Genomic DNA, 22,500 nt, shown 5'->3' on the forward strand with positions numbered 1-22,500 from the left:
CCGGAAGGCGCTGGGGCAGAGCGGATCGCCGCGCGGCGGGACGGTCACGGAACGGTATTGACGGGGAGACGAGCTCGGGGAGAGCGAACTCGGCAACGGGGGTGGCACATCGGTTGGGCTCGAGCAGGCGGCTTAGGAGCAACCGCGAGGGAACACGGCGGGGTCCGGGGGAAAGGGCGACGGCCGCCCGCGACTCGTCACGGTAACCCAGGCGGGAAGCTGCGCTCCGTCCGAGTCAGACTCGGTCGTCGCGGCCCGGCTGAGGCTCGCTTGGTCGAGGGGGCGCGGCGCTGTGCCGGCGACTTTGCCCGCGCGAGGCACGTACGCTGTGGTCCGAAGGAAGAAGCGCGCGACCCGAGTCAGACTCGGGCGCCGCGACCCGACGGTATCTCGCTGCGGCCAGGATGCGGAGTTGAGTCGGCACTGGGGGGATCCGGGAAGGACGAAGGGGCGGCGGCCAACAGTCGCAGCTCGTCGCCGCTGTCACCCAGACGGGAAGCTGCGCCCCGGCCGAGTCAGACTCGGTCGGTGCGGCCCGCTGCGGCCAGCTGGAGAGTGAGCTACGTGCCTGTACCGTGCTCCCGACGAACCGTCCCGGGGGGCTGGTGACGTCGCGCGATCGGCGCTTGATGCTGCGACCGGGAGGGAAGCTGCGCCCCGTCCGAGTCAGACTCGGTCGTTGCGGCCCACCCGAGCCCGCACGCCTCACGCGGAGGGGTCATACGCCCCGGCGGCCACGATAGACGTCCTCCCGCTTCGCGGTGGTCGGGAGGGCTTAGCGGATAGGTGCAGATGCGGGGGCGGCTTCCCGAGATAGCCGTCCCTAGGTTAGGCGAGGGTTTGAGAAACATCTTTCGCGGTAGACCGGCGCGGCCGGCGGACGCCCACGTGGCGTGCCGCGAGTCGGATCGCGCGCTCGGCCTCCGTTGATGGCCGCTAGGTGCGTGCGTGGAATCGGGGCGTCTCGGTCTCGCTGCCGTACGGCTCGCGCTAGGCCTGCGGGGGCGGCGTCGGAGCGCGCGCTCGCGCGGCGGCCGTAGCGCTAGAGGGCGACCCGCAAGTGGGGAGGAACCGTCCACCCAACGCCGGCGCTAGCCGGGGCCGGTGGGGGCCCTACCAAGGCGGGTCATGGTCGCATGTCGGTCGGTCCGGCCTCTGTTTACCGAGGCGGCCGGCACCTCCATCTGCCTTGGATGCCCCGAATCCGCAGACTTTCCTCCGGCCTCAGCTTAAGGAGACGGCCGTTGCCTCCATCCTTGGATGTTAACATTCGCAGCGTTTCAGCTCCGGGCTAGGGCGGGTGAAGTCGTCTCGAACCACGTGCCTGAAGGCCGCCTCGCGCCGGATGCAGGCCCCGCTCTGTCGTGCGGTGTGACCGTCCAACGCGGGCATCGCTAGATTAGCCGTGGCCACGATCCTTCCACACCGCGAGCCTTTCGCCCTCGGCCGGTGGTCGCTCAGTTCGCGGGCCGCTGATCCCGCTCCATCTCTCCGGCCTGTGTTTAAGGAGGCGGCCGCTCCTCCTTCCTTGGATGGACCATTCGCATATTTTTCGCCCGGCCTGTGTTTAAGGAGGCGGCCGGTAACTCCCTTTCTTGGATGAGACCCAACATTCGCATATTTTTCGCCCGGCCTGTGTTTAAGGAGGCGGCCGGTCCTCCCATTCTGCCAGTGTTCCTTGGACTTTGAAAATTTCAAAGTCTTTCCGCTCCGGGCTAGGGCGGGTGAGGTCGTCTCGAACCACGTGCCTGAAGGCCGCCTCGCGCCGGATGCAGGCCCCGCTCTGTCGTGCGGTGTGACCGTCCAACGCGGGCATCGCTAGATTAGCCGTGGCCACGATCCTTCCACACCGCGAGCCTTTCGCCCTCGGCTGATGTTCGGCCAACGTGTGGGGAGGGGGTTATGGACGGCTGCCGGGAGCAGACAGCCGTCCCCGGGTGGGGTGTACAGTCCCTTCACCGCGGCCGCCGGGAGCAGACGGCCGTCGAGCGATTCTGCCATTGTTCCTAGGACTTTGTACATTTTAAAGACCCTCCGCGCGGGCCGCTGATCCCGCTCGGTCGCTCCGGCCTGTGTTTAAGGAGGCGGCCGGTCCTCCCATTCTGCCAGTGTTCCTTGGACTTTGAATATTTCAAAGTCTTTCCGCTCCGGGCTAGGGCGGGTGAGGTCGTCTCGAACCACGTGCCTGAAGGCCGCCTCGCGCCGGATGCAGGCCCCGCTCTGTCGTGCGGTGTGACCGTCCAACGCGGGCATCGCTAGATTAGCCGTGGCCACGATCCTTCCACACCGCGAGCCTTTCGCCCTCGGCTGATGTTCGGCCAACGTGTGGGGAGGGGGGGAAGGACGGCTGCCGGGAGCAGACAGCCGTCCCCGGGTGGGGTGTACAGTCCTTCCACTGCGGCCGCCGGGAGCAGACGGCCGTCGAGCGATTCTGCCATTGTTCCTAGGACTTTGTACATTTTAAAGACCCTCCGCGCGGGCCGCTGATCCCGCTCGGTCGCTCCGGCCTGTGTTTAAGGAGGCGGCCGGTCCTCCCATTCTGCCAGTGTTCCTTGGACTTTGAAAAGTCTTTCCGCTCCGGGCTAGGGCGGGTGAGGTCGTCTCGAACCACGTGCCTGAAGGCCGCCTCGCGCCGGATGCAGGCCCCGCTCTGTCGTGCGGTGTGACCGTCCAACGCGGGCATCGCTAGATTAGCCGTGGCCACGATCCTTCCACACCGCGAGCCTTTCGCCCTCGGCTGATGTTCAACCAACGTGTGGGGAGGGGGTTATGGACGGCTGCCGGGAGCAGACAGCCGTCCCCGGGAGGGGAGACTTCACGGCGGCCGCCGGGAGCAGACGGCCGTCGAGAGATTCTGCCAGTGTTCCTTGGACTTTGACTATTTCAAAGTCTTTCCGCTCCGGGCTAGGGCGGGTGAGGTCGTCTCGAACCACGTGCCTGAAGGCCGCCTCGCGCCGGATGCAGGCCCCGCTCTGTCGTGCGGTGTGACCGTCCAACGCGGGCATCGCTAGATTAGCCGTGGCCACGATCCTTCCACACCGCGAGCCTTTCGCCCTCGGCCGGTGTTCGCTCAACGCGCGGGCCGCTGATCCCGCTCCATCTCTCCGGCCTGTGTTTAAGGAGGCGGCCGGTCCTCCCATTCTGCCAGTGTTCCTTGGACTTTGAAAATTTCAAAGTCTTTCCGCTCCGGGCTAGGGCGGGTGAGGTCGTCTCGAGCCACGTGCCTGAAGGCCGCCTCGCGCCGGATGCAGGCCCCGCTCTGTCGTGCGGTGTGACCGTCCAACGCGGGCATCGCTAGATTAGCCGTGGCCACGATCCTTCCACACCGCGAGCCTTTCGCCCTCGGCTGGTGTTCGTCCAACGTGTGGGGAGGGGGTTAAGGACGGCTGCCGGGAGCAGACAGCCGTCCCCGGGAGGGGAGACTTCACGGCGGCCGCCGGGAGCAGACGGCCGTCGAGAGATTCTGCCAGCGTTCCTTGTACTTTGAATATTTCACAGCCGTGCTCGCACTTAGGAAATTTTCGAGCGCTGTGGCACTTAGACATTTTTCGTCAAGCGTGGCACTTAGAAATTTTTCGTCAAGAGAGGCACTTAGACATTTTTCGTCAAGAGTGACACTTAGAAAATTTTTCACTCTCTTTGTGCCTTCCAGGGTGCTGTGCAACCCTGCGTGTTGTGTTCCCACCGAGCAAGGGGCGCTGCTGGCGGCCATGACCAAGCGCTCGGCACCGGGCCCTTTCATTTTGTGGGGTAAATTATGCGCCCCCCATGCTCGTTCTGACTATATTTTGCGAAAGGGGGGTAAATCGTTGATGAGTACGCTGACTAGGGGGACCAACCATCGTACTCTGGCGCACCTGAAGACCAAAGTTGGTACTGCACCCTACCCCTGGTACCCCAACCCCTGGTACCTAAAGAGGGAGAGGCCGAATTTTCGCTTTCGGCGGCCGACCGCGGGAACCAGCCGAGGCGGACACTTTTCGGCTCAAGAGCCGTTGGCACTTAGAAAAAATTCGCACAAGTTGGCAGGACTTCCGGGGCCAGAGGCCGAATTTTCGCTTTTGGTGGCCGTTATGGGGAACCAGCCGAGGCGGACACTTTACGGCTGTTGAGTCGTTGGCACTTAGAAAAAATTCGCACAAGTTGGCAGGACTTCCAGAGCAAGAGGCCGAATTTTCGCTTTTGGTGGCCGTTATGGGGAACCAGCCGAGGCGGACACTTTACGGCTGTTGAGTCGTTGGCACTTAGAAAAAATTCGCACAAGTTGGCAGGACTTCCAGGAGAAGAGGCCGAATTTTCGCTTTTGGTGGCCGACCTGGGGAACCAGCCGAGGCGGACACTTTTCGGCTCAAGAGCCGTTGGCACTTAGAAAATATTTGCCAAACTTGGCCAGACTTCCAGGAGAAGAGGCCGAATTTTCACTTTTGGTGGCCGACCTGGGGAACCAGCCGAGGCGGACACTTTTCGGCTCAAGAGCCGTTGGCACTTAGAAAATATTTGCCAAACTTGGCTTGACTTCCAGGAGAAGAGGCCGAATTTTCACTTTTGGTGGCCGACCTGGGGAACCAGCCGAGGCGGACACTTTAGGCTGGTTGAGTCGTTGGCACTTAGAAAATATTTGCCAAACTTGGCTTGACTTCCAGGAGAAGAGGCCGGATTTTCACTTTTGGTGGCCGACCTGGGGAACCAGCCGAGGCGGACACTTTTCGGCTCAAGAGCCGTTGGCACTTAGAAAATATTTGCCAAACTTGGCTTGACTTCCAGGAGAAGAGGCCGAATTTTCACTTTTGGTGGCCGACCTGGGGAACCAGCCGAGGCGGACACTTTACGCTGGTTGAGTCGTTGGCACTTAGAAAATATTTGCCAAACTTGGCTTGACTTCCAGGAGAAGAGGCCGAATTTTCACTTTTCATGGCCGTTATGGGGAACCAGCCGAGGCGGACACTTTACGCTGGTTGAGTCGTTGGCACTTAGAAAAAATTCGCACAAGTTGGCAGGACTTCCAGGAGAAGAGGCCGAATTTTCGCTTTTGGTGGCCGACCTGGGGAACCAGCCGAGGCGGACACTTTTCGGCTCAAGAGCCGTTGGCACTTAGAAAATATTTGCCAAACTTGGCCAGACTTCCAGGAGAAGAGGCCGAATTTTCACTTTTGGTGGCCGACCTGGGGAACCAGCCGAGGCGGACACTTTTCGGCTCAAGAGCCGTTGGCACTTAGAAAATATTTGCCAAACTTGGCTTGACTTCCAGGAGAAGAGGCCGAATTTTCACTTTTGGTGGCCGACCTGGGGAACCAGCCGAGGCGGACACTTTAGGCTGGTTGAGTCGTTGGCACTTAGAAAATATTTGCCAAACTTGGCTTGACTTCCAGGAGAAGAGGCCGGATTTTCACTTTTGGTGGCCGACCTGGGGAACCAGCCGAGGCGGACACTTTTCGGCTCAAGAGCCGTTGGCACTTAGAAAATATTTGCCAAACTTGGCTTGACTTCCAGGAGAAGAGGCCGAATTTTCACTTTTGGTGGCCGACCTGGGGAACCAGCCGAGGCGGACACTTTACGCTGGTTGAGTCGTTGGCACTTAGAAAATATTTGCCAAACTTGGCTTGACTTCCAGGAGAAGAGGCCGAATTTTCACTTTTCATGGCCGTTATGGGGAACCAGCCGAGGCGGACACTTTACGCTGGTTGAGTCGTTGGCACTTAGAAAATATTTGCCAAACTTGGCTTGACTTCCAGGAGAAGAGGCCGAATTTTCACTTTTGGTGGCCGACCTGGGGAACCAGCCGAGGCGTACACTTTACGCTGGTCGAGTCGTTGGCACTTAGAAAATATTCGCCAAACTTGGCAGGACTTCCAGGAGAAGAGGCCGAATTTTCACTTGTGGTACCCGACCTGGGCAACCAGCCGAGGCGGACACTTTACGCTGGTTGAGTCGTTGGCACTTAGAAAATATTTGCCAAACTTGGCTTGACTTCCAGGAGAAGAGGCCGAATTTTCACTTTTGGTGGCCGTTGTGGGGAACCAGCCGAGGCGGACACTTTACGCTGGTTGAGTCGTTGGCACTTAGAAAATATTCGCCAAACTTGGCTTGACTTCCAGGAGAAGAGGCCGAATTTTCACTTTTCATGGCCGTTATGGGGAACCAGCCGAGGCGGACACTTTGCGCTGGTTGAGTCGTTGGCACTTAGAAAATATTTGCCAAACTTGGCTTGACTTCCAGGAGAAGAGGCCTAATTTTCACTTTTGGTGGCCGTTATGGGGAACCAGCCGAGGCGGACACTTTAGGCTGGTTGAGTCGTTGGCACTTAGAAAATATTCGCCAAACTTGGCAAGACTTCCAGGAGAAGAGGCCGAATTTTCACTTTTGGTGGCCGACCTGGGGAACCAGCCGAGGCGGACACTTTACGCTGGTTGAGTCGTTGGCACTTAGAAAATATTCGCCAAACTTGGCTTGACTTCCAGGAGAAGAGGCCGAATTTTCACTTGTTCTGGCCGACCTGGGGAACCAGACGAGGCGGACACTTTGCGCTGGTTGAGTCGTTGGCACTTAGAAAATATTTGCCAAACTTGGCTTGACTTCCAGGAGAAGAGGCCGAATTTTCACTTTTGGTGGCCGTTATGGGGAACCAGCCGAGGCGGACACTTTAGGCTGGTTGAGTCGTTGGCACTCAGAAAATATTCGCCAAACTTGGCCAGACTTCCAGGAGAAGAGGCCGAATTTTCACTTGTGGTACCCGACCTGGGGAACCAGCCGAGGCGGACACTTTAGGCTGGTTGAGTCGTTGGCACTTAGAAAATATTCGCCAAACTTGGCCAGACTTCCAGGAGAAGAGGCCGAATTTTCACTTGTGGTACCCGACCTGGGGAACCAGCCGAGGCGGACACTTTAGGCTGGTTGAGTCGTTGGCACTTAGAAAATATTTGCCAAACTTGGCTTGACTTCCAGGAGAAGAGGCCGAATTTTCACTTTTGGTGGCCGTTATGGGGAACCAGCCGAGGCGGACACTTTAGGCTGGTTGAGTCGTTGGCACTTAGAAAATATTCGCCAAACTTGGCCAGACTTCCAGGAGAAGAGGCTGAATTTTCACTTGTTCTGGCCGTTATGGGGAACCAGCCGAGGCGGACACTTTAGGCTGGTTTAGTCGTTGGCACTTAGAAAATATTCGCCAAACTTGGCCAGACTTCCAGGAGAAGAGGCCGAATTTTCACTTGTTCTGGCCGTTATGGGGAACCAGCCGAGGCGGACACATCACCCCGCAAGTGCCGTTGGCACTTTGAAAATATTCGCCAAACTTGGCCGGACTTCCAGGAGAAGAGGCCGAATTTTCGCTTTTTCTGGCCGACCTGGGGAACCAGACGAGGCGGACACATCACCCCGCAAGTGCCGTTGGCACTTTGAAAATATTCGCCAAACTTGGCCGGACTTCCAGGAGAAGAGGCCGAATTTTCGCTTTTTCTGGCCGACCTGGGGAACCAGACGAGGCGGACACATCACCCCGCAAGTGCCGTTGGCACTTTGAAAATATTCGCCAAACTTGGCCGGACTTCCAGGAGAAGAGGCCGAATTTTCGCTTTTTCTGGCCGACCTGGGGAACCAGACGAGGCGGACACATCACCCCGCAAGTGCCGTTGGCACTTTGAAAATATTCGAAACTTCCATCAAACACACATCGGCTTTTTCGCCGTCGCTGTCCGGCCTGGGCACCATCGTGGCTCGGACAGTTCGTGTGCCAGCTTCCGTTGGCACTTAGAACATTTTTCAAAATAAAAATAAACAGTCCTGCACATACGTGCCGACTATATTTTGCGAAAGGGGAGTAAACCGATGAGTACACTAACTAGGGGGACCAACAGACCGTAGTGGTCTCCCCTGGTACCTAAATGCATACCCCTGGTACCTCAGCGACTACCCCTGGTACCTAAATGCGTACCCCTGGTACCTCAGAGAGGCCGAATTTTCACATTCCGTGGCCGAACTAGGGAACCGGACGAGGCGGACACTTTTCCGGGAGAGACCCGATGGCACTTAGAAAATATTCGCTCAAGTTGGCAGGACTTCCAGAGCAAGAGGCCGAATTTTCACATTATGTGGCCGAACTAGGGAACCGGACGAGTCGGACACTTTTCCGGGAGAGACCCGATGGCACTTAGAAAATATTCGCTCAAGTTGGCAGGACTTCCAGAGCAAGAGGCCGAATTTTCACTTTTTCTGGCCGACTCGGGGAACCAGCCGAGTCGGACGCTTTTCCGGGCAAGACCCGATGGCACTTAGAAAATATTCGCTCAAGTTGGCAGGACTTCCAGGCGAAGAGGCCGAATTTTCACTTTTTCTGGTCGACTCGGGGAACCAGCCGAGTCGGACACTTTTCCGGGCAAGACCCGATGGCACTTAGAAAATATTCGCTCAAGTTGGCAGGACTTCCAGGCGAAGAGGCCGAATTTTCACTTTTTCTGGTCGACTCGGGGAACCAGCCGAGTCGGACACTTTTCCGGGCAAGACCCGATGGCACTTAGAAAATATTCGCTCAAGTTGGCAGGACTTCCAGAGCAAGAGGCCGAATTTTCACATTATGTGGCCGAACCGGGGAACCAGCCGAGTCGGACACTTTTCCGGGCAAGACCCGATGGCACTTAGAAAATTTTCGCTCAAGTTGGCAGGACTTCCAGAGCAAGAGGCCGAATTTTCACATTATGTGGCCGAACTAGGGAACCAGCCGAGTCGGACACTTTTCCGGGCAAGACCCGATGGCACTTAGAAAATTTTCGCTCAAGTTGGCAGGACTTCCAGAGCAAGAGGCCGAATTTTCGCTCGTTCGGGCCGACTCGGGGAACCAGCCGAGTCGGACACTTTTCCGGGCAAGACCCGATGGCACTTAGAAAATATTCGCTCAAGTTGGCAGGACTTCCAGAGCGAGAGGCCGAATTTTCGCTCGTTCGGGCCGACTCGGGGAACCAGCCGAGTCGGACACTTTTCCGGGCAAGACCCGATGGCACTTAGAAAATATTCGCTCAAGTTGGCAGGACTTCCAGAGCAAGAGGCCGAATTTTCGCTCGTTCGGGCCGACTCGGGGAACCAGCCGAGTCGGACACTTTTCCGGGCAAGACCCGATGGCACTTAGAAAATATTCGCTCAAGTTGGCAGGACTTCCAGAGCAAGAGGCCGAATTTTCACTCGGTCGGGCCGACTCGGGGAACCAGCCGAGTCGGACACGTTACGGCCGAACACCCGTTGGCACTTAGAAAATATTCGCTCAAGTTGGCAGGACTTCCAGGCGAAGAGGCTGAATTTTCGCTCGTTCGGGCCGACTCGGGGAACCAGCCGAGTCGGACACTTTTCCGGGCAAGACCCGATGGCACTTAGAAAATATTCGCTCAAGTTGGCAGGACTTCCAGAGCAAGAGGCCGAATTTTCACTCGGTCGGGCCGACTCGGGGAACCAGCCGAGTCGGACACGTTACGGCCGAACACCCGTTGGCACTTAGAAAATATTCGCTCAAGTTGGCAGGACTTCCAGGCGAAGAGGCTGAATTTTCGCTCGTTCGGGCCGACTCGGGGAACCAGCCGAGTCGGACACATTACGGCCGAACACCCGTTGGCACTTAGAAAATATTCGCCAAAGTCGGCCGGACTTCCAGGCGAAGAGGCTGAATTTTCGCTCGTTCGGGCCGACTCGGGGAACCAGCCGAGTCGGACACATTTCGGCGTAACACCCGTTGGCACTTAGAAAATATTCGCCAAAGTTCGTTGGACCTCCAGGCGAAGAGGCCGAATTTTCGCTCGTTCGGGCCGACTCGGGGAACCAGCCGAGTCGGACACATTACGGCCGAACACCCGTTGGCACTTAGAAAATATTCGCCAAAGTTCGTCGGACTTCCAGGCGAAGAGGCCGAATTTTCGCTCGTTCGGGCCGACTCGGGGAACCAGCCGAGTCGGACACATTTCGGCGCAACACCCGTTGGCACTTAGAAAATATTCGCCAAAGTTCGTTGGACCTCCAGGCGAAGAGGCCGAATTTTCGCTCGTTCGGGCCGACTCGGGGAACCAGCCGAGTCGGACACATTACGGCCGAACACCCGTTGGCACTTAGAAAATATTCGCCAAAGTTCGTCGGACTTCCAGGCGAAGAGGCCGAATTTTCGCTCGTTCGGGCCGACTCGGGGAACCAGCCGAGTCGGACACATTTCGGCGCAACACCCGTTGGCACTTAGAAAATATTCGCCCAAGTCGGCCGGACTTCCAGGCGAAGAGGCCGAATTTTCACTTTTTCTGGCCGACCGGAGGAACCAGCCGCGTCGGACACATTACGGTGTAACACCCGTTGGCACTTAGAAAATATTCGCCAAAGTTCGTCGGACCTCCAGAGCGAGAGGCCGAATTTTCACTTTTTCTGGCCGACCGGAGAACCAGCCGAGGCGGACACATCACGCCGCTTTTGCCGTTGGCATATTCGAAACTTCCAGAAGCGGCTTTTTCGCCGTCGCTGTCCGGCCTGGGCACCATCGTGGCTCGGACACGTCGTGTGCCAGCGTCCGCTGGCACTTAGAAAATTTTTCAAAATAAAAATAAACAGTCCTGCACATACGTGCCCACTATATTTTGCGAAAGGGGAGTAAACCGTCGATGAGTACGCTGACTAGTGGGACCAACCATCGCGCTCTGGCGCACCTGAAGACCAAAGTTGGTACTGCACCCTACCCCTGGTACCCAAACGGGGTAGAGGCCGATTTTTCGCATTTGGCGGCCGACCTAGGGAACCAGAAGAGGCGGACACTTTTCCGAGCAAGTGCCGATGGCACTTCCAGAGCGAGAGGCCGAATAATCGTAATTTGTGGCCGACTTGGGAACCAGCGAAGGCGGATAGGAAGTGGAGTGGGTCCCGCCGGCTGGTCCGCGGGCCAATTGCGGTCCCGCGAGTTAGCGATCGCGGTCCGGAATTCTAGCCGACTTGGGAACCAGCGAAGGCGGATTGGAAGTGGAGTGGGTCCCGCCGGCTGGTCCGCGGGCCAATTGCGGTCCCGCGAGTTAGCGATCGCGGTCCGGAATTCTAGCCGACTTGGGAACCAGCGAAGGCGGATAGGAAGTGGAGTGGGTCCCGCCGGCTGGTCCGCGGGCCAATTGCGGTCCCGCGAGTTAGCGATCGCGGTCCGGAATTCTAGCCGACTTGGGAACCAGCGAAGGCGGATGGGTGGTCACCGAGGTCCCGCCGGCTGGTCCGCGGGCCATTTAGGGTCCCGCGTATTACCGATCGCGGTCCGGAATTCTAGCCGACTTGGGAACCAGCGAAGGCGGATAGGAAGTCAAGTGGGTCCCGCCGGCTGGTCCGCGGGCCATTTAGGGTCCCGCGAGTTAGCGATCGCGGTCCGGAATTCTAGCCGGCCGGGGACCACCGCGAGGCGGATGGGTGCTCACCGAGGTCCCGCCGGCTGGTCCGCGGGCCATTTAGGGTCCCGCGAGTTAGCGATCGCGGTCCGGAATTCTAGCCGGCCGGGGACCACCGCGAGGCGGATGGGTGGTCACCGAGGTCCCGCCGGCTGGTCCGCGGGCCATTTAGGGTCCCGCGAGTTACCGATCGCGGTCCGGAATTCTAGCCGGCCGGGGACCACCGCGAGGCGGATGGGTGGTCACCGAGGTCCCGCCGGCTGGTCCGCGGGCCATTTAGGGTCCCGCGAATTACCGATCGCGGTCCGGAATTCTAGCCGGCCAGGGACCACCGCGAGGCGGATGGGTCTTCACCGAGGTCCCGCCGGCTGGTCCGCGGGCCATTTAGGGTCCCGCGAGTTAGCGATCGCGGTCCGGAATTCTAGCCGACTTGGGAACCAGCGAAGGCGGATAGGAAGTGGAGTGGGTCCCGCCGGCTGGTCCGCGGGCCATTTAGGGTCCCGCGAGTTAGCGATCGCGGTCCGGAATTCTACCCGGCCGGGGACCACCGCGAGGCGAATGGGTCTTCACCGAGGTCCCGCCGGCTGGTCCGCGGGCCATTTAGGGTCCCGCGAGTTACCGATCGCGGTCCGGAATTCTAGCCGGCCGGGAACCACCGCGAGGCGGATGGGTGCTCACCGAGGTCCCGCCGGCTGGTCCGCGGGCCAATTGCGGTCCCGCGAGTTAGCGATCGCGGCCCGGAATTCTACCCAGCCGGGGACCACCGCGAGGCGGATAGGTCTTCACCGAGGTCCCGCCGGCTGGTCCGCGGGCCATTTAGGGTCCCGCGAGTTAGCGGTCGCGGTCCGGAATTCTGGCCGACTTGGGAACCAGCGAAGGCGGATGGGTCTTCACCGAGGTCCCGCCGGCTGGTCCGCGGGCCATTTAGGGTCCCGCGAGTTAGCGATCGCGGTCCGGAATTCTAGCCGGCCGGGGACCACCGCGAGGCGGATGGGTCTTCACCGAGGTCCCGCCGGCTGGTCCGCGGGCCATTTAGGGTCCCGCGAGTTACCGATCGCGGTCCGGAATTCTAGCCGGCCGGGAACCACCGCGAGGCGGATGGGTGCTCACCGAGGTCCCGCCGGCTGGTCCGCGGGCCAATTGCGGTCCCGCGAGTTAGCGATCGCGGCCCGGAATTCTACCCAGCCGGGGACCACCGCGAGGCGGATAGGTCTTCACCGAGGTCCCGCCGGCTGGTCCGCGGGCCATTTAGGGTCCCGCGAGTTAGCGGTCGCGGTCCGGAATTCTGGCCGACTTGGGAACCAGCGAAGGCGGATGGGTCTTCACCGAGGTCCCGCCGGCTGGTCCGCGGGCCATTTAGGGTCCCGCGAGTTAGCGATCGCGGTCCGGAATTCTAGCCGGCCGGGGACCACCGCGAGGCGGATGGGTGCTCACCGAGGTCCCGCCGGCTGGTCCGCGGGCCATTTAGGGTCCCGCGAGTTACCGATCGCGGTCCGGAATTCTACCCGGCCGGGAACCACCGCGAGGCGGATGGGTGCTCACCGAGGTCCCGCCGGCTGGTCCGCGGGCCAATTGCGGTCCCGCGAGTTAGCGATCGCGGCCCGGAATTCTACCCGGCCGGGGACCACCGCGAGGCGGATGGGTCTTCACCGAGGTCCCGCCGGCTGGTCCGCGGGCCATTTAGGGTCCCGCGAGTTAGCGATCGCGGTCCGGAATTCTAGCCGGCCGAGGACCACCGCGAGGCGGATGGGTCTTCACCGAGGTCCCGCCGGCTGGTCCGCGGGCCATTTAGGGTCCCGCGAGTTAGCGGTCGCGGTCCGGAATTCTACCCGGCCGGGGACCACCGCGAGGCGGATGGGTCTTCACCGAGGTCCCGCCGGCTGGTCCGCGGGCCATTTAGGGTCCCGCGAGGTACCGATCGCGGTCCGGAATTCTACCCGGCCAGGGACCACCGCGAGGCGGATGGGTCTTCACCGAGGTCCCGCCGGCTGGTCCGCGGGCCATTTAGGGTCCCGCGAGGTACCGATCGCGGTCCGGAACTCTAGCCGGCCGGGGACCACCGCGAGGCGGATGGGTCTTCACCGAGGTCCCGCCGGCTGGTCCGCGGGCCATTTAGGGTCAAATCATATCAAAATGTCATTCTCCGGGTGCGTTCCTCCTCGCTTCGTAAGCCGAACGAGGCTTCCAGAGCCCCGGTTAAGCGTTTTACGCGGCCCGCCGAGCCTCCACAGCACCTCCAGCCGGTTCTCATGAGGCTTTCCTCCTAACTCTTGACGCCCGAGGAGGCTTCCAGAGCCTCGGCTAAGTGTTTTACGCGGCCCGCTGGACTTCCACAGCACCTCCAGCCGGTTCTTATGATGATTTCCTCCTCACTCTTGACGCCCGAGGAGGCTTCCAGCGCCCCGGCTAAGCGTTTTACGCGGCCCGCTGAGCTTCCAGAGCACCTCCAGCCGGTTCCACGGGTGCTTTCCTCCTCACTCTTGAAGCCCGAGGAGGCTTCCAGAGCCTCGGCTAAGCGTTTTACGCGGCCCGCTGAGCTTCCACAGCACCTCCAGCCGGTTCTCATGATGCATTCCTCCTCACTCTTTAAGCCGAACGAGGCTTCCAGAGCCTCGGCTAAGCGTTTTACGCGGCCCGCTGGACTTCCACAGCACCCCCAGCCGGTTCCTATGATGCTTTCCTCCTAACTCTTGACGCCCGAGGAGGCTTCGAGCACCCCGGCTAAGCGTTTTACGCGGCCCGCCGAGCTTCCACAGCACCTCCAGCCGGTTCTCATGAGGCTTTCCTCCTAACTCTTGACGCCCGAGGAGGCTTCCAGAGCCTCGGCTAAGCGTTTTACGCAGCCCACTGAGCTTCCACAGCACCTCCAGCCGGTTCCCCCAGTACTTTCCTCCTCACTCTTTAAGCCGAACGAGGCTTCCAGAGCCCCGGCTAAGCGTTTTACGCGGCCCGCTGGACTTCCAGAGCACCCCCAGCCGGCCCTCACAATGCTTTCCTCCTAACTCTTGACGCCCGAGGAGGCTTCCAGAGCCCCGGCTAAACGTTTTACGCGGTCCGCTGAACTTCCAGAGCACCTCCAGCCGGTTCCCCGGCTGCTTTCCTCCTCGCTTTATAAGCCGAACGAGGCTTCCAGAGCCCCGGCTAAGCGTTTTACGCGGCCCGCTGAACTTCCCCAGCACCTCCAGCCGGTTCTCATGATGCTTTCCTCCTAACTCTTGACGCCCGAGGAGGCTTCCAGAGCCTCGGCTAAGCGTTTTACGCGGCCCGCCGAACTTCCACAGCACCTCCAGCCGGTTCTCATGATGCATTCCTCCTCACTCTTTTAGCCGAACGAGGCTTCCAGAGCCCCGGCTAAGCGTTTTACGCGGCCCGCGGGACTTCCAGAGCACCTCCAGCCGGTTCCACGGGTGCTTTCCTCCTACCTCTTGACGCCCGAGGAGGCTTCCAGAGCCCCGGCTAAGCGTTTTACGCGGCCCGCTGGACTTCCACAGCACCTCCAGCCGGTTCCCATGATGCATTCCTCTTCACTCTTTAAGCCGAACGAGGCTTCCAGAGCCTCGGCTAAGCGTTTTACGCGGCCCGCTGAGCTTCCACCGCACCTCCAGCCGGTTCCCCGGGTGCTTTCCTCCTAACTCTTGACGCCCGAGGAGGCTTCCAGAGCCCCGGCTAAGCGTCCTCCGCGTCCCGCTGATCTTCCCGGAGCTTGTAACGGGGAAATACCTCCCTCTAGCGGACACGGCGGGTAAATACGCCACCTCTCGCACTTAGCGCACACACCCGTTGCTGCGCGTCCGGTGGCACTTTGAGCGGCCAAACGGCGGGAGTAACTGTCACTCTCTTAAGGTAGGCTCACTTGAGATTTTTTTAACCGTCCGCGGAGGCGAGCGGGACCACCGGGACAGCCGGGAGGCCGTGCGCGCGGGCCAAGTGGCCGAAAATAGCTCCAGGCCGACCGGATCGGCTAGTTGTAAGCACCGCGGATGAGATCGCGGAGCATTATTCGACTTCCAGCGGCCGGTGCGCTTACGCACGCCGCCCGGAACCTCCGGGAGGCCGTGCGCATGCGCAAGTGGCCGAAAATAGCTCCTAGCCGACCGGATCGGCTGTTTGTGAGCACCGCGGATGACATCGCGGAGCTTCATTCGACTTCCAGCGGCCGGTGCGCTCGCGCACTCCACCCGGCACCTCCGGGAGGCCGTGCGCGCGCGCCAAGTGGCCGAAAATAGCTCCAAGACGACCGGATCGGCTGTTTACAAGCACCGCGGATGAGATCGCGGAGCTTTATGCGACTTCCAGCGGCCGGTTCGCTCGCGCACTCCACCCGGCACCTCCGGGAGGCCGTGCGCGCGCGCCAAGTGGCCCAAAATAGCTCCAGCCCAGCGGATCTGCACTCCGCGGATGAGATCGCGGAGCTTTATGCGACTTCCAGCGGCCGGCGCGCACGACGAGCAGACCCGGTGACGGTCCAGCTCCACCCGGTACCTCGCACGGCCCGCTTCTCCCCCCCGCGCGGACTTCCGAGCGCTCGGGGAGACGTTCGGAAGCCGCCGGTGCCGTTGGAGCGGGGAAATACCTCCCTCCAGCGGACACGGCGAGTAAATACACCTTCGGCCAAACGGCGGGAGTAACTATGACTCTCTTAAGGTAGCGGCACTCGACATCTTTTTCGCGGTTCGTGGAGGACCCGGCCGGTTCTCGGGGGTGCTTTTTCTCCTAACTCTCGACGCCCGAGGAGGCTTCCAGAGCCCCGGCTAAGCGTTTTACGCGGCCCGCTGAGCTTCCACAGCACCTCCAGCCGGTTCCCCGGGTGCTTTCCTCCTAACTCTTGACGCCCGAGGAGGCTTCCAGAGCCCCGGCTAAGCGTTTTACGCAGCCCGCTGAGCTTCCACAGCACCTCCAGCCGGTTCCCCGGGTGCTTTCCTCCTCACTGTTTAAGCCGAACGAGGCTTCCAGAGCCCCGGCTAAGCGTTTTACGCGGCCCGCTGAACTTCCACCGCACCTCCAGCCGGTTCCCCGGGTGCTTTCCTCCTCACTCTTGACGCCCGAGGAGGCTTCCAGAGCCCCGGCTAAGCGTTTTACGCGGCCCGCTGAGCTTCCAGAGCACCTCCAGCCGGTTCCCCGGGTGCATTCCTCCTCACTCTTGACGCCCGAGGAGGCTTCCAGCGCCCCGGCTTAGCGTTCTCCGCGTCCCGCTGATCTCCCCGGAGCTTGTAACGGGGAAATACCTCCCTCTAGCGGACACGGCGGGTAAATACGCCACCTCTCGCACTTAGCGCACACACCCGTTGCTCCGCGTCCGATGACACTCTGAGCGGCCAAACGGCGGGAGTAACAGTCACTCTCTTAAGGTAGGCTCACTTGAGATTTTTTTAACCGTCCGCGGAGGCGACCGGGACCACCGGGACAGCCGGGAGGCCGTGCGCGCGGGCCAAGTGGCCGAAAATAGCTCCAGCCCAGCGGATCTGCACTTTACAAGCTCCGCGGATGAGATCGCGGAGCATTATTCGACTTCCAGCGGCCGGTGCGCTTACGCACGCCGCCCGGAACCTCCGGGAGGCCGTGCGCATGCGCAAGTGGCCGAAAATAGCTCCAGGCCGACCGGATCGGCTAGTTGTAAGCACCGCGGATGAGATCGCGGAGCATTATTCGACTTCCAGCGGCCGGTGCGCTTACGCACGCCGCCCGGAACCTCCGGGAGGCCGTGCGCATGCGCAAGTGGCCGAAAATAGCTCCAAGCCCAGCGGATCGGCTGTTTGCAAGCACCGCGGATGAGATCGCGGAGCTTTATTCGACTTCCAGCGGCCGGTGCGCTCGCGCACTCCACCCGGCACCTCCGGGAGGCCGTGCGCGCGCACCAAGTGGCCCAAAATAGCTCCAGCCCAGCGGATCTGCACTTTACAAGCTCCGCGGATGAGATCGCGGAGCTTCATTCGACTTCCAGGGGCCGGTGCGCTCGCGCACTCCACCCGGCACCATCCGGGAGACCGTGCGCGCGCGCCAAGTGGCCCAAAATAGCTCCAGCCCAGCGGATCGGCTGTTTACAAGCACCGCGGATGAGATTGCGGAGCTTTATTCGACTTCCAGCGGCCGGTGCGCTCGCGCACTCCACCCGGCACCTCCGGGAGGCCGTGCGCGCGCGCCAAGTGGCCCAAAATAGCTCCAGCCCAGCGGATCTGCACTCCGCGGATGAGATCGCGGAGCTTTGTTCGACTTCCAGCGGCCGGCGCGCACGACGAGCGGACCCGGTGACGGTCCAGCTCCACCCGGTACCTCGCACGGCCCGCTTCTCCCCCCCGCGCGGACTTCCGAGCGCTCGGGGAGACGTTCGGAAGCCGCCGGTGACGTTGGAGCGGGGAAATACCTCCCTCCAGCGGACACGGCGAGTAAATACACCTTCGGCCAAACGGCGGGAGTAACTATGACTCTCTTAAGGTAGCGGCACTCGACATCTTTTTCGCGGTTCGTGGAGGACCCGGCCGGTTCTCGGGGGTGCTTTTTCTCCTAACTCTTGACCCCCGAGAAGGCTTCCAGAGCCCCGGCTAAGCGTTTTACGCGGCCCGCTGAACTTCCAGAGCACCTCCAGCCGGTTCCCCGGGTGCTTTCCGCCTCACTTTCTAAGCCGCCCGAGGCTTCCAGAGCCCCGGCTAAGCGTTCTCCACGTCCCGCTGATCTTCCCGGAGCTTGTAACGGGGAAATACCTCCCTCTAGCGGACACGGCGGGTAAATACGCCACCTCTCGCACTTAGCGCACACTCGCGTTGCTGCGCGTCCGGTGGCACTTTGAGCGGCCAAACGGCGGGAGTAACTGTCACTCTCTTATGGTAGGCTCACTTGAGATTTTTTTAACCGTCCGCGGAGGCGACCGGGACCACCGGGACAGCCGGGAGGCCGTGCGCGCGGGCCAAGTGGCCGAAAATAGCTCCAGGCCGACCGGATCGGCTAGTTGTAAGCACCGCGGAGGAGATCGCGGAGCATTATTCGACTTCCAGCGGCCGGTGCGCTTACGCACGCCGCCCGGAACCTCCGGGAGGCCGTGCGCATGCGCAAGTGGCCGAAAATAGCTCCTAGCCGACCGGATCTGCACTTTACAAGCTCCGCGGATGAGATCGCGGAGCTTTATCCGACTTCCAGCGGCCGGTGCGCTCGCGCACTCCACCCGGCACCTCCGGGAGGCCGTGCGCGCGCGCCAAGTGGCCGAAAATAGCTCCAGCCCAGCGGATCTGCACTTTACAAGCTCCGCGGATGAGATCGCGGAGCTTTATGCGACTTCCAGCGGCCGGCGCGCACGACGAGCGGACCCGGTGACGGTCCAGCTCCACCCGGTACCTCGCACGGCCCGCTTCTCCCCCCCGCGCGGACTTCCGAGCGCTCGGGGAGACGTTCGGAAGCCGCCGGTGCCGTTGGAGCGGGGAAATACCTCCCTCCAGCGGACACGGCGAGTAAATACACCTTCGGCCAAACGGCGGGAGTAACTATGACTCTCTTAAGGTAGCGGCACTCGACATCTTTTTCGCGGTTCGTGGAGGACCCGGCCGGTTCTCGGGGGTGCTTTTTCTCCTAACTCTCGACGCCCGAGGAGGCTTCCAGAGCCCCGGCTAAGCGTTTTACGCGGCCCGCTGAACTTCCACCGCACCTCCAGCCGGTTCCCCGGGTGCTTTCCTCCTAACTCTTGACGCCCGAGGAGGCTTCCAGAGCCCCGGCTAAGCGTTTTACGCGGCCCGCTGAGCTTCCGGAGCACCTCCAGCCGGTTCCACGGGTGCTCCCATCCTCACTTTCTAAGCCGAACGAGGCTTCCAGAGCCTCGGCTAAGCGTTTTACGCGGCCCGCTGAGCTTCCACAGCACCTCCAGCCGCTTCTCATGAGGCTTTCCTCCTAACTCTTGACGCCCGAGGAGGCTTCCAGAGCCCCGGCTAAGCGTTTTACGCGGCCCGCCGAGCCTCCAGAGCACCTCCAGCCGGTTCCCCGGGTGCATTCCTCCTAACTCTTGACGCCCGAGGAGGCTTCCAGAGCCCCGGCTAAGCGTTTTACGCGGCCCGCCGAGCTTCCACAGCACCTCCAGCCGGTTCCCCGAGTGGTTTCCTCCTCACTTTCTAAGCCGAAAGAGGCTTCCAGAGCCCCGGCTAAGCGTTTTACGCGGCCCGCTGACCTTCCACAGCACCTCCAGCCGGTTCTAATGAGGCTTTCCTCCTAACTCTTGACGCCCGAGGAGGCTTCCAGAGCCCCGGCTAAGCGTTTTACGCGGCCCGCTGAGCTTCCACAGCACCTCCAGCCGGTTCCCCGGGTGCTTTCCTCCTCACTCTTGACGCCCGAGGAGGCTTCCAGCACTCCGGCTAAGCGTTTTACGCAGCCCGCTGAGCTTCCACAGCACCTCCAGCCGGTTCTCATGATGCTTTCCTCCTAACTCTCGACGCCCGAGGAGGCTTCCAGAGCCCCGGCTAAGCGTTCTCCACGTCCCGGTGATCTTCCCGGAGGTCGTAACGGGGAAATACCTCCCTCCAGCGGACACGGAGAGAAATTACACCGCCTCTCGCACAGAGGCGGGTAAACGGCGGGAGTAACTATGACTCTCTTAAGGTAGCCCGACTTGACATCTTTTTAACGGTTCGTGGATAAATACATGATATATACTACATATGATCGCATTTACAGCCAAATAATATAAAATGAGCATTCGGTTATAAACATGGTATTCATAATGTTTATAGGTGATGTTAATATTTATATGTTTAATGTTTATAGGTGATGTTAATATTTATATATTTAATGTTTATAGGTCATGTTAATATTTATATATTTATTTTGTAGATCATGTTATGGTTATACGACACTCGCTATTGGATCATGATGTGATCATATCGGCGGGAGTCGGCCCGGGCTCCGGGTGAAGAGGCCGAATTCTCGCCACTCGCGGCCGACCGGGGAACCAGCAGAGGCGGACGCATCGCGGCGCGAGAGCCCTTGGCACTTAGAAAAATTTTGGCAAAAGTCGCTCCGGGTGAAGAGGCCGAATTCTCGCCACTCGCGGCCGACCGGGGAACCAGCAGAGGCGGACGCATCGCGGCGCGAGAGCCCTTGGCACTTAGAAAAAAATTGGCAAAAGTCGCTCCGGGTGAAGAGGCCGAATTCTCGCCACTCGCGGCCGACCGGGGAACCAGCAGAGGCGGACGCATCGCGGCGCGAGAGCCCTTGGCACTTAGAAAAAAATTGGCAAAAGTCGCTCCGGGCTCCGGGTGAAGAGGCCGAATTCTCGCCACTCGTGGCCGACCAGGGAACCAGCGAAGGCGGGTAAGCTCTCAAGAGAGCCCCGCCGGCTGGTCCGCGGGCCATTTAGGGTCCCGCGAGTTACCGGTCGCGGCCCGGAATTCTGGCCGACTTGGGAACCAGCGAAGGCGAATAGGAAGTCAAGCGGGTCCCGCCGGCCGGTCCGCGGCGGGAAATGCGCCCTCTGGCGGACACGCCGTTGTAAATGAATGGGCTTTGGCACTTAGTGCATTTTCGCAAAAGTTGAGCCGCGCTCCGGGCGAAGAGGCCGAATTCTCGCTACTCGTGGCCGACCGGGGAACCAGCGAAGGCGGGTAGGCTTTCAAGAGAGCCCCGCCGGCTGGTCCGCGGGCCAATTATGGTCCCGTAAAGTACCGACAGCGGACGCCGACCTACGCCCGGCAAGGACCACCCAGAGGCGGACACGCTCTCCGACGAGCCCCGCCGGCCGGTCCGCGGCGGGAAATGCGCCCTCTGGCGGACACGCCGTTGTAAATGAATGGGCTTTGGCACTTAGTGCATTTTCGCTGAAGTTGATTCGCGCTCCGGGCGAAGAGGCCGAATCCTCGCTACTCGTGGCCGACCGGGGAACCAGCGAAGGCGGGTAGGCTTTCAAGAGAGCCCCGCCGGCTGGTCCGCGGGCCAATTATGGTCCCGTAAAGTACCGACAGCGGACGCCGACCTACGCCCGGCAAGGACCACCCAGAGGCGGACACGCTCTCCGACGAGCCCCGCCGGCCGGTCCGCGGCGGGAAATGCGCCCTCTGGCGGACACGCCGTTGTAAATGAATGGGCTTTGGCACTTAGTGCATTTTCGCTGAAGTTGATTCGCGCTCCGGGCGAAGAGGCCGAATCCTCGCTACTCGTGGCCGAGCAGGGAACCAGCGAAGGCGGGTAAGCTTTTCCATAGAGCCCCGCCGGCTGGTCCGCGGGCCAATTATGGTCCCGTCACCTACCGACAGCGGACGCCGATCCACGCCCGGCAAGGACCACCCAGAGGCGGACACGCTCTCCGACGAGCCCCGCCGGCCGGTCCGCGGCGGGAAACGCGCCCTCTGGCGGACACGCCGTTGTAAATGAATGGGCTTTGGCACTTAGTGCATTTTCGCTGAAGTTGAGCCGCGCTCCGGGCGAAGAGGCCGAATTCTCGCCACTCGCGGCCGACCGGGGAACCAGCGAAGGCGGGTAAGCTTTCAAGAGAGCCCCGCCGGCTGGTCCGCGGGCCGAACGTGGTCCCGTAACGTACCCACAGCGGACGCCGACCCACGCCCGGTAAGAACCACCGAGAGGCGGACACGCTCTCCGACGAGCCCCGCCGGCCGGTCCGCGGCGGGAAATGCGCCCTCTGGCGGACACGCCGTTGTAAATGAATGGGCTTTGGCACTTAGTGCATTTTCGCTGAAGTTGAGCCGCGCTCCGGGCGAAGAGGCCGAATCCTCGCCACTCGTGGCCGAGCAGGGAACCAGCGAAGGCGGGTAAGCTTTCAAGAGAGCCCCGCCGGCTGGTCCGCGGGCCGAACGTGGTCCCGTAAAGTACCGAGAGCGGACGGCGACCCACGCCCGGCAGGAACCACCGAGAGGCGGACACGCTCTCCGACGAGCCCCGCCGGCTGGTCCGCGGCGGGAAATGCGCCCTCTGGCGGACACGCCGTTGTAAATGAATGGGCTTTGGCACTTAGTGCATTTTCGCTGAAGTTGAGCCGCGCTCCGGGCGAAGAGGCCGAATTCTCGCCACTCTTGGCCGACCAGGGAACCAGCGAAGGCGGGTAAGCTTTCAAGAGAGCCCCGCCGGCTGGTCCGCGGGCCAGTTACGGTCCCGTCACCTACCGACAGCGGACGCCGACCCACGCCCGGCAAGGACCACC

The sequence above is a fragment of the Syngnathus floridae genome, unplaced genomic scaffold, assembly GCF_059516105.1.
Source record: "Syngnathus floridae isolate MCC-2025c unplaced genomic scaffold, RoL_Sflo_1.0 HiC_scaffold_30, whole genome shotgun sequence".
NCBI lineage: Eukaryota > Metazoa > Chordata > Actinopteri > Syngnathiformes > Syngnathidae > Syngnathus > Syngnathus floridae.